This window comes from Kogia breviceps, chromosome 14, assembly GCF_026419965.1.
Source record: "Kogia breviceps isolate mKogBre1 chromosome 14, mKogBre1 haplotype 1, whole genome shotgun sequence".
Lineage (NCBI taxonomy): Eukaryota > Metazoa > Chordata > Mammalia > Artiodactyla > Physeteridae > Kogia > Kogia breviceps.
In genome coordinates this window covers 40,019,779-40,030,570 of record NC_081323.1, presented here as the reverse complement: position 1 = coordinate 40,030,570, position 10,792 = coordinate 40,019,779, and the positions used below count along the sequence as shown (strand labels likewise).

At 40.6% G+C, this 10,792-nt stretch overlaps 1 non-coding gene across 1 annotated transcript; it reads left to right on the top strand.

Annotated features, from left to right (window-relative positions):
* Positions 1-2,292: 2,292 nt before the first annotated feature.
* Positions 2,293-2,364, top strand: TRNAE-CUC (transfer RNA glutamic acid (anticodon CUC)). Its single transcript has one exon. It is a non-coding gene; the product is annotated as a tRNA-Glu (tRNA).
* Positions 2,365-10,792: the final 8,428 nt, after the last annotated feature.

Here is a 10,792-nt window from a genome sequence, read left to right as displayed (position 1 = left end):
AGTGTGTATATATGTCAATCCCAGTCTGCCAGTTTATCTCTCTCTGCACCCCCCCACCACTTTCCCCCCAGTAACCATAAGTTTGTTTTCTACATCTGTAAATAGTCTCTTTCTTGTCCATAAACATCCATGGACATATCCAAGGTGTCCAGAGAGTATACCTTCCCTGGGGATACACAGCTTTCATAGCCAGATTCTAGCTGGTGCAACTTTCAGGTCTCTGAACAATGTTTTGTTTTGTTTTGTTTTTTCCAACACATACTTAATAAGCTTATACTCTGCATGAGGCCCCATGCTAGGCATAGGTACAGTGGTTTAAAAACATAGGCAAGGGACTTCCCTGGTGGTGCAGTGGTTAATAATCCGCCTGCCAGTTCAGGGGACACAGGTTCAATCTCTGGTCCAGGAAGATCCCACATGCAGTGGAGCAACTATCCCCATGCGTCACAACTACTGAGCCTGTGCTCTAGAGCCCACGAGCCACAGCTATTGAAGCCCATGCACCTAGAGCCCATGCTCCACAACAAGAGAAGCCACTGCAATAAGAAGCCCACACACAACAATGAAGAGTAGCCCCTACTTGCCACAACTAGAGAAAACTCACGCACAGCAACGAAGATCCAACACAGACAAAAATTTTAAAAAATTAAAATTAAAAAAATAAATAAAATAAAAACACAGGCAAAGTCCCTCTTTTCATGTATCTTACCTCCTAGTGAGGGAGACAGACTGAATGTTGTTTTAAAGTTCAAACGCTACAAAATTTTTCAGTCTTGGCTCACAGTTTCTTTGGCAATGCAGTTGCCTAAAAAATTTAGTACACTCACGTCATTACATAGTTCTGGACCTAAACATAGATCTCAAATCTGTTTTTCATAACTTTTTGTCCTAGCCCCCATGCCTTTCTCTTTAGCTAACAGCAGCTACTTTGAGGCCATGTGAAACCATAGGCTCGAGGTGAGAAGAAGGTAAGACCATTTATCTGATCTATGTCTCTGGCTGAATCTCTTTGTTCAATGATGAAGTCTTCCTAGAACTTTCAGAATCAAAACCTTTCCAGTTTTATCTATGTGAAGGTCCAATCCTGTAATAGGGATTCTTTCGATTTCCTTTGATATTTGCATTGAAACCAGCTATTACTTGTCTAAGCCTATTGTGATCTTCTAACATCTTGATAAAATCTATCTGCAGTTGCCAACACACAAACATGCTCACTTTTCCATCTACTTTCACTAGAGCAGTGGTTCTCAGAATTTGGTCCCCAGAGCAACAGAGTGGGCACCACCTGAAAGGCTTTGAGAAATGCAAATTCTCAGTCCAGATCTACCAAATCAAACACTCTAGGTGTGGTGCCCAGGAATCTGTGTTTTCACAAGCACTCTGGGTGAGTCTGATATACAGCAAAACTGAGAACCATTGCTCTGTGGCTACAGGAATGGGCCTTCTGTGTTATGACAGGTGGAAACTTACATGGTTGGAGCAGGGAGTTCATGGTAGTGGTAGAATAACACAAAATCATAAAAAGAAAAGGGGCAATCACCCAATATGTTAAGGTGATTATTTTCAGATATTGAGAAATTCAACTTGGTTTTTCCTGAAAAAAATTTTTAGTTAAGAATTACAGGCTCTTCAAAGATAATCCTGTTCTTCTGTGATCATTGTGCCAGCAGTGGGCATTAATGGTTTCACTTTAGATGATGTCATTGCAGATGCTCCTATTTCCTCTGAGATCAGTTTCTTCCCCATTCTGTGTGGCCCCAGGAGTATTGTCTGTCAGTCATGGAATTCCATGCCTTTGGTCGAAAGGGAAGGTGTATGACTCAGGCCCAGCTGAATCTGGTAATCTATCTCTGTGATATTAGCAATTATTATGGAGAAGGACATGTGACACAAGCATGATCAATTGGAGTCTAATCAGAGCTAGTAACTAATTAACACTCGGTACTGAAGGCCACAGTTGTCTGCTCACCTTTCCATAGGTCAGCTCTAAACTCATCCTTTATGGTGACCAGAGCCAATAAGGTCCCTCTGCTTTAAGCAAGTTTGAATTGAGTCCTCATATATACAGCTTTGGTAAGATGCTTGACTTCTTTCCTTATGTAGCTTATAACTGAGTCCTAGACATTCTTCTATAACATCTCTACTAGAATGGAAAGGGAGGGGAAAGCCAAATTCGTTTAGTATGAAGCAAGTAAGCCTTTCTCATTCCCTTTTATTTGGTATGCTTTTTTATAATTTTAAAACACATGTATTCATTGTAGAGATAAGTAAAAACAAGAAATGGATGGAAATTCCCTGGTGGTCCAGTGGTTAGGACTTGGTGCTCTCACTGCCATGGCCCAGGTTCAATCCCTGGTCGGGGAACTATAAGATCCTGCAAGTCCTGTGGCACAGCCAGAAAAAAAAAAAAAAAAGAAAGAAAGAAGGAAGGAAGGAAGGAAGGAAGGAAGGAAGGAAGGAAGGAAGGAAGGAAGGAAGGAAGGAAGAAAGAAAGAAAGAAAGAAAGAAAGAAAGAAAGAAAGAAAGAAAGAAAGAAAGAAAGAAAGAAAGAAAGAAAGAAAAAAGAAAGAAGGAAAGAAAGAAAGAAAGGGAGAAAGAAAGGGAGAAAGAAAAAGGAAGCATTACATAAAAAGCTCAATTAAAAGAATCAGTATCCAGTGTGCCACTAAGTCTTATCAAAGCTCTTCTACTATTTATGAATTTGGTGCCTCACCCAGACACTCAGTTGACATAAGTTATGGCTACTCATAGTCCACAGATGCATCATTCTCTGGAGAATTGCCCTTGACCTATGGGAACCACTTTACCTGGAATGACCTGGGAAGCTGTGTCTTTTCCTGGGAGGAGCCTCCAATCAGTGGTTGATAAAATGGAAAAAAATCCCTGCCCCCCCCCCCCGCCCCCCCCGCTTTAAGGGAGAACATTTGCAGTGGCATTCATGCTCCAGAGCTCCCTGTAGGATCAGGCTGAGTCTAAACTTTACCTGAAGGTGATTCTCTCTAGCTTCTTTCCTGGTACTGTCCTGAGGGTTTCCCCTGAGAACATCTCAGGTTCTACTTCTGGAGAATTTCATCTAAGGCATCATCTTTAGTCCCTTCATATTTTGTATCTATTTCCTCCTTTTCATTTCGATTGAAACTACCTTCTTCCTCTACCTTTCAAGGTGTACATACAACTCAAGTTTTTCCTGTAGAGAAGGGTCAACTTTAGTGCATTACACCTCTATGAAAAATGCTATTGAAGAACCTGGCTCTGTTATAAGTGCTCTATAAAGGCTACCTAAATACTCACTCCCATCCCCCATCCACTCCAAGTTTCTAAAGCATTCTTCTTGGATCTTTAAAGCATGATTTTATTGTATTTAGGTATTTGCATGCCTGCCTTTCTTGAGAGAAAAGTTTATCTTTCATCCATGTGCTCCTAAAGTGTTTTTCTTAATTTTCCTTTCAGGATGCAAACGAATAATATGCACTAGTGGGGATACCTTAGCTACATCCTTAAGATCCTTTAAAGTCTGCCATAGCAGGGCTGGCACGAGAGCCCAGAGAAGAGAGGAAGGATCAGGTGAGATGAATTCACCTCAAGAAGCTATGGACATTGTAGGCACAAATGGGATAGGGAAAAGAAGGAGGTCCTGATTTGCAGGAGTGTAACAATATACTCATAGGTAGAGATGGCTTTTACTGTATAGGAAGATGGGAGCCAGGTCTTCTCCTGTGTTGATCGGGTGGCAGGAACATGGTGGCAGTAGGTGACTCTGTTGGTATACTCACTATATGGTTAGAGTGTACTCAGGTCCTGATCAGAATTAGGTTCTATTTGAAAGACACCATGGTCTCAAGGCTGGTGAGACCAGCTGGGGACAGCAGGTATTTTCATGGCTCCCTGCCTTATTCCCACAGGGGGTTTCAGGGATTAGTTATAAAGTGGGAGATAACTATCCATGGGAGGGTGTCATCCTGGATTGGAACTCATAAAAGGAAGAATATGTCCTTAGGTTATATAGCTGACTTTTGTCTGAACTTTCCCATGCCCCATCAATGAAAGGCAACAGACAAGCCAAAAGGTCCTTGGAAATTCTCCCATGTATTCCCAGCTGTGATTAATTAGGGTACTTGTACTTGGATACATGGATTGGGCAATTTGGTATCACTTTTTGAAACCCTGTCTTGAACTGAATGTCTAACATTTTTTTCACAGCTATGCCTTTAATTGTAAATTTAAAGGAAAAGAAATGCTCACAGTGAAACATTAGCACATCACTGGTTGTCAGCTGTATTCAGATTTCAGAGATATTAAGATGTGAAAAGCTATATATATTACAACCAAAATAATGCAGGAGTATTTAGACTTTGGTGAAAAACTCTGACTTCGGGAGAAATGATTAGTGGAGAGATGAAAATATCAGCAACATAATAGAATAAGATGTCCCTCAATCGTGCCACACTGCCACCCCCAACAACAATAATCTGGCAATGATCCACAGTCAAAAGTGCCTTTATGGAAGCTGTGGGATCCAGAACTATATGCCAAGGGACTCAGGAGGAATCTGACCCATGTGTTCATTGGGTAATAGACATAGACATCTTGGTCTAGGCTGTGGACCCTGCAGTGGCCCATGAACGAGCTCTAGCCCTTCTTGGCCATGGAATGGGAACCTCTAAAGAACGTTATCTCAGGCAATCACCCACAGATGAGAGAACCTTTGTGGAAATCCAGGTTTCCAGTGGAGAAATTCCAGCACACCATTGGAGCAAAAAATATATGTATATATATCAGTTTTGATTCATTGGAAAGGGTTAGAGGGACCGCTTGACTTTATCCATATCACCCCTCACCCAAGGTGGCACAGCTTAGAGTCCAGAGATATCTTTTTTGCCTATGATTTCTCCCATGGGGTAAGGAGGGCAGGGAGTGAGAGCATGTGAGTGAGTGTCCACCTTCTCCAGCTGTGTCAGATGATGCCAAAGAGGCCCATTTCCCTTGTGCTGAATTGTGACTGGCTGGGAGGGAGTGGCTGGAAGAGCAGCAGATAGGACTCTGGAGGGCATTAAAGTGACACAGATACTACTAACTGTATCATGGACCCCATCAAAAAGCCCACCTACGAGCCACTGAACTCACCTCACCTGCAGATCCCCCCAACTGGCACATGGACGACCCCAGGACTCCACATACCTCACCCACAGACATCTCCACTCTCTGGCCAGCTCCCTGTATGAGCTCATAGTGGTGGTGATGAGAGCAAGCTTTGGCAGATGGCTAGTAAGCACGTGCAGAAAGCCAACCCAAATATGTGGGCCAAGGAGAAACCACAATATTGAGTTTTAGTGACACCACAATTGGGAAGGCAAAAGGGAGACTGTCAGCACATGGCATGGTGTGTTGCACAAATGAAAGGAGGCTTACAAGCTTAAGAATTTTGCCACAAGAGGGAGCAAGAAATGTGGAGCAGGCATAGCCATAGAAGGTCAGGGAAAGCCTCAGAATCCCTAGCAGGGCTGACGGAAGGCATTTCTTTCCCAAAGGCAATTAGTAACTACTGGAGGAGGTGACTACTACTTCAAATGCAAAGACAGCAAGGTAAAACTTCAAGAAATGTGAAAAATCAAGGAAATATGACACTATTGGAGGATTAAAATAATCTTCCAGTAATCATCTCCCAAAGACATGGAGATCTGAAATTTACCTGATAAGAATTCAAAGTAGCTCTTTTAAGGAAGCTAAAAGAGTTACAAGAAAACACAAAAATAATTCAATGAAATCAGGAAAACAATACACAAACAAAATGAGAATTTTGAGAAAGACATAGAAAGCGTAAAAAAGAACCACACAGAAATTTTGAAGCTGAAGAATACAGTGAATTAAATGAAAAAGTAATAAAGAGCATCAGCAGAAAGATCTAGAGGATGGAAACTTTTAAAAACCTAGTCAGAGGAGAACAGAGAAAAAAAAATTTTTAAGCAAAAAAAGCCTACATGATCTATAGGACACCATCAAATAAACAAATATCAGAATCATTGGATTTCCAGAGGGAGAGAGAGAGAAAATGAAAGTTTATTTTAAAAATAATAATAATAGTAGCTGAGAACTTCCCAAGCTGGAGGAGAAACTTGAACATCCAAGTTCACAAAGCTAAAAATCATATGATCATCTCAATAGATGCAGAAAAAGCATTTGATAAAATTCAACATTCATTTATGATAAAAATCCTCAACAAATTGGGTACAGAAGAAACATACATCACCATAAAAAAAGCCCCTATATCATACTCAACAGTGAAAGTTTAAAAGCTTTTCCTCTAAGATCAGTAGCAAGACAAGGGTGGACACTCTCATTACTCTTAGCTAGAGCAATCAGGCAAGATAAAGAAATAAAAGAAATTGAAATCAGAAAGGAGGAAGGAAAGTTATCATTATTTGAAGATGATATGATCTTACATATAGAAAATTCTAAAGACTCAACCCAAAACTATTGAAACTGATCAATGAATTCAGTAAATTTTGCAGGATATAAAATCAACGTACAGAAATTAGTTGCATTTCTATAGTCTAACAACAAAGTAACTGAAAGATAAATTAAAAAAATTGTCTCATTAACAATGGCATCAAAAACAATAAATTTTTTTTTAGGAATAAATTTAAAGGAATAAATTTAACCAAAAAAATGAAAGACTTGAAGAAGTCACAACCAAGTGAAAGGATATCCTGTGTTCATGGATCAAAGGAATTAATATTGTTAACATGTCCATACCATCCAAAACGTCTATAGATTCAATGCAATCTCTATCAAAATTCCAATGGATTTTTTCACAGAAATAGAACAAACAACATTAAAATTTATGTGGAATCACAAAAGACCCTGAATAACCAAAGCAATACTGAAGAACAAAGCTGGAAGCATCGTATCTCCTGATTTCAAACTATACTACAAAGCTATAGTAATGAAAATAGTACAGTACCAGAATAAAAATAGACACAGAGGCCAATGGAATAAAATTTGAGCTCTCATGTGATCAGTTAATGTTTGACAAGGGAGCCAAGAACACTCAATGGGCAAAGCATAGTCTATTCAACAGATTATGTTATGAAAACTGGATAACCACATGCAAAAGAATAAAATTGAATCTCTATCTTATACCACTTACAAAATTAATTCAAAATCGACTTAAACATAAGACTTGAAACCATAAAATTCATAGAAGAAGCTACTTGACATTGATCTTACAATAATTTTGGGGGTATGATACCAAAAACACAAGCAACAAAAGCAATCTACTTGAGTCTAATAACAGCTTATTAATTACAGAGTCTTTGGGAGTATTTGATGAGTTGATACAGAAAGATGCTCGGCACAGTGGCTGGTACATGGTAAGAGATAGTGAGAGATATTTTGGGTTCCTATCCAACCGCCTTTCTTCCCTTTCTCCCTCATTAATAGAATCCCAGTTTTATTGACCTCCCTCAGAAGACCATGACCATTAGAAGACCAGGATTCTCCTAAGCCTACAGGGATAAATAAATTGTCTAAATCACTCTGATTTGTTTACCTCTTGTCAAGTGATTGATTTAGTCATAGGTATGTGATGTAATTCTGGCCAATGAGATATGTGGGGATGTATTTTGTGAAGGCTTTAATAATGGGATACATGATAGGGATGTTTTAGAAGTTGTCATCTGCATGTGAAGTGTGGAATTGCTGTAGCCATCTTGGTAACATGAGGTGAGCAATATCACCATGCTGAGGGTGATAAGACAGAAACAAGGAAGCCCCTGGGTCTTTGCAGATACTAATGAATCACTGAGCTCATGAAACCTAGAATCCCCTACCTCTGGATTTTTTTGCACAGTAAACAATTAATGGTATCATTGAAGCTATGTCAGTTCAATTTTCTATTACTTATAGCAGAAAAAGTCTAAAATTGACATAATGCTCAATAATTATGAACTCATCATTATTTCTGTTGCTGTTGTTACTTGTTTACTTAGACTCTCTGTTGCTTAGGTTCTTCATCTATTAAATGAAGGATGAAAAGATGTTTACTTTTGTGATTTGTCGATAGGATGGATGAGATAATGCATGCAGAGTGTTTAGGCCACCGGCTAATCCAAAGAAAGTGCTTGACAAAGGGTCAAAAGATACACCTTCTCTTTTTCTGCCTCCTTCTCCTCTTTCTCCTATTATTTTATTGTTGTTATTATCACTGTATAGTCCAGTGTTGTAGATTGTATTAATTTTTTTTCACAATTATATATTTGCTCTGGGCACATGCCATGGTTCACTATGAGCAGGGAATACTACTCTACACTGTATGGATTTGACCATATGTGCTGCTTTGGCCAATGGAATGTGAGCAGATACAATCTATACCATGTATGTTAAAGGTTTTGCATGTACTCATATAGTTTGGATTGTTCTCTTGCACTCCTGTCGTTTGCCATGAGAATAACATGGGCCAAGTAGTCTCCATTCCTTCAGCCTGGGTCCTAAAATGAAAGACATGGGAGTAGATCTAATCCTATACTTCAGTCTGAAGCAGAGCTGGTCCAGCAAGCTCCTGGACAGGCATCCGGGCACAAAATATTTGTTCCTCTAAGTCAATGAGATTTGGGGGCTGTTTATTATGCAGCATTATTGCAGTTTTTAAAAACTGACTAATACAGCCTCTAAGCCCCCAAATGAATAGAACCTCAAAGTGTTCCCCAAATTTGCTGCCTGGTCCAGGGAGACCTATGGCATCTGGAGTAGACCCTGACATAGCAGAAAGGCTGATTGAGACAGTGGATTTGGGGCTCTGCATCTTATCTTCTTAGTGGCAAAAGGCTCAGGCTACTAGACAGACTTCCTCATCATATCTTTAACTACCATGCATGGAGCAGGTTCTCCCTGCAGTAAGTTTCTTCAGGGCTTTCATTGAAGGTAATTGAGATGAAATAGGCTAAGCTTGGTTTGGGAATAGGGAAAGGATTTGGACACTGTCAGAGGCATCTCTTGGTTACTCTGTGTGCAACATAAGTTACTCTAAGGGAAGTGTGTCTGAGACGCTGGAATTAGTGCCAGATATCGAGAATGCAGGGAAGTTAGCTGGTGAGACACAGAAATGGGAGCCAGAGCACAGAAAGGTCAGCAGCAAGATGCTCCAAAAATCCTGAGTTGAGAAGTGAGTGGAGGTCAGTTCTGGAGAACAGATGAGGCCAGGAGTGTGCAAATGAGGCAAGTTAAGTGTCTGTCTGGATCAAAACCATGGCCCGCTTGTTCCAAACCATTTGAACTGGATCTAGCTGCTTTTGAGTGAGCACTGAAGCAAAGGTCTCTGGTGCTACAAAGACCACAGTGATTCCTGACTCTGGTTTCCAGGCTGGTGCTCCCATGCCTCTTGGACTCAACTTCAGAATTTTTCATCCTGTTCCTCTGAAAAACTGAGCCTGCCTTAAGTTCCAAATCCTTAGTTGAGTCCATGCTTTCTGACACTGCTGTCTCCTTGTCTGCCTGTCTGCATTTTGCCTGTTGCCAGGTTCCCATCCTGTCTGCCAGGAGCCCAACAGGCTTTGTCTTCTTGGGCCTCCCATAGGACACACCTGGAGGAGCTGGACCACTGACCTCTCCCTGCCACTGAGCCATCCCATCCCATGCTCCACCCCCCACTTTGCCCTGGCTCATGCAGGAGCATCCACAATGTTCTGCCTGGTCCTCAGCTCCTGTCTGCTCCTCACAGACCTTGCTGTGTCCCACAGCTCAGGATCTGACACATGTAAGCCCGAGAAATACCTACAGCCTCCTTGAATGACTTTTCTGATCCCTGAAATTATACTTTTATAGATGAGGTCCTTTGGTCCACATTAAAATATAAATCCCCCATGGGAGAGACTCTATTAAGCCTTGCAGGGAATTACTAAATTACATCTTAATGTGAGTGAGGTTATTGGATTTTTCCCCCCTTTAAGGCAGTCTTTGATGGGGGAAGGGGAAAAGTAGAGAAAGCATAGTCACCAAATAGAAATGTAGGGTCAGAAAGATGGTTGTGGAGACAGGGAAAGGACACAAGAGTGGAAATTTTGGTCCACGATTTTGTCTGGGGCATTTAATGTGGATAGTGGCTCCAGGTGCTTCTTTTAACTCCGATGGGTAAAGTTTTTTTGTTTTGCTTTGCTCTTTTTGAGATTTAACTCTTATTGGGTCATTTCTGTGGTGGAGTGATACAAAATATTTGGAAAGCAAAAAGATTAGTGGTAAATATGGATGCATCCTTATGATAAAAATCAGTCAGGATATAGGATGATGGATATAAATGAATTACAAAACTGGCTGTTGTGTCAGCTGTAGCTAAGACAACTCAAGAGAGTGGGCTTATCTAGGAAGGCTGATCACTCCGCTTGATAGTATAGTGAGTGTCTTATTTGGTCATTCTATTTTAGGGGCTGGTCCAAAATATGCATTTTCAGAACTTACAGTTTTGCTGGTACATGCAATAGCTCAGCCTCAAAGGACGGACTCCTAGCTCTCAAACTAACAAGAGTATGAGAGGTAAGTCTTTCTAGTGTGCATAACATTTTATACACTGTCAGCACACCTGCCTGCTAGAATCAGAATCATAGGGAATCCAAATCTGTGGCTAGATGGTAGCTATGGAAATGAGTGGTGGAAATGGGGGGGAGGGGTGAAGAAAGTCTTGACAGCTAAGATTGAATACTTGTAGGTGCCAGGAACAATGCTGAACAGTTTGTTTCTCATTTAACCCTTAAAACAATCTACAGATGAAGTGCTTTCATTTTTCCCCTGTTGTAGGTGAGTA